This window comes from Protomyctophum parallelum (assembly GCF_964188405.1).
Source record: "Protomyctophum parallelum genome assembly, chromosome: 14".
NCBI lineage: Eukaryota > Metazoa > Chordata > Actinopteri > Myctophiformes > Myctophidae > Protomyctophum > Protomyctophum parallelum.
Window position 1 is genome coordinate 50,359,889 of NC_139709.1, and position 1,705 is coordinate 50,361,593.

Consider the following 1,705-nt stretch of genomic DNA (forward strand, 5'->3'; position numbering starts at 1 on the left):
GAGAGAGACAGAGAGAGAACAATATGCACAAATAAGAATCACAGGCTGTGGTTGTCACCACCCGGATTTGAACCAGTGACCCTGTGGTCCATAGGTGAGAGCTCTACCGACTGAGCTAAGCAGACTCTGTCAGTTGACTCATTCTATACAGTAACATGCAGTATAGGTATTAGCTCTGCCAACCGTATTTGGAAGACGTATTGGTTGCATGAGAGGTTTCACAAGACAGAATATTTTTTATTGGCTCATAAAAACTTCATTTTTTCACTTAAAAGAAATCTGTTACGATTTTTTGTTCGTATAAGTTCAAAGTTCAAGTGTAGACGTTTTTGTGCATTTTGATCAAAGATCCTGGGAGAAGATAGATTTTTAATGGTTTTCATCTAATTCAAAATGGCGGGTAATCTAAAGGTCAGAGGTCAAAAGACAGAATATGGAAGTTGTTCGGCATGAGGAGACAGACATGTGTATCAAAGTGTCATTGTCAACGGTCAAACGGTTCATGAGATATGCACGTTCAAAGTTTGCATTTTCAACTTAATTTTCAATTTCAGTGCTATAGCGCCACCATTTGGCCAATGGTCATGGGCTTCACATAGTCACCGTTTGGCATGGGCCTCTACCAGATTGCCGAGTTTCACGAAAAGCGACTGCACGGTTCAGTCAGAACAGCTATTTTTGGCGGAAGAAGGAGAAGGAGGAGAAGAAGAAAAATAAACACAAAAACAATAAGTGACCAAAGTCACTGCGTGTCTTCTTGGTCCCTTAAATATAGCTGCAAGCAGCGATAAGGCGGGACCAAGGAGATAGAGAGAGAGACAGAGAGAGAGAAAGACAGAGAGTGTGGAGAGAGAGAGAGAGAGAGAGAGAGAGAGAGGGTGGAGACAAAGAGAGAGGGTGGAGACAGAGAGAGGACAGAGAGTGTGGAGACAGATAGAGGACAGAGAGAGGACAGAGAGTGTGGAGACAGAGAGAGGACAGAGAGAGGACAGAGAGTGTGGAGACAGAGAGAGGACAGAGAGAGGACAGAGAGTGTGGAGACAGAGAGAGGACAGAGAGTGTGGAGAGAGAGAGAGGACAGAGAGTGTGGAGACAGAGAGAGGACAGAGAGTGTGGAGAGAGAGAGAGAGGACAGAGAGTGTGGAGACAGAGAGAGGACAGAGAGTGTGGAGACAGAGAGAGGACAGAGAGTGTGGAGACAGAGAGAGGACAGAGAGTGTGGAGACAGAGAGAGGACAGAGAGAGGACAGAGAGTGTTGAGACAGAGAGAGGACAGAGAGTGTGGAGAGAGAGAGAGGACAGAGAGTGTGGAGAGAGAGAGAGGACAGAGAGTGGACAGAGAGTGTGGAGACAGTGAGAGGACAGAGAGAGGACAGAGAGTGTGGAGACAGTGAGAGGACAGAGAGAGGACAGAGAGTGTGGAGACAGAGAGTGGACAGAGAGAGGACAGAGTGTGGAGACAGAGAGAGGACAGAGAGTGTGGAGACAGAGAGAGGACAGAGAGTGTGGAGACAGTGAGAGGACAGAGAGAGGACAGAGAGTGTGGAGACAGAGAGTGGACAGAGAGAGGACAGAGTGTGGAGACAGAGAGAGGACAGAGAGTGTGGAGACAGAGAGAGGACAGAGAGTGTGGAGACAGAGAGAGGACAGAGAGTGTGGAGACAGAGAGAGGACAGATAGTGTGGAGACAGAGAGGACAGGGAGT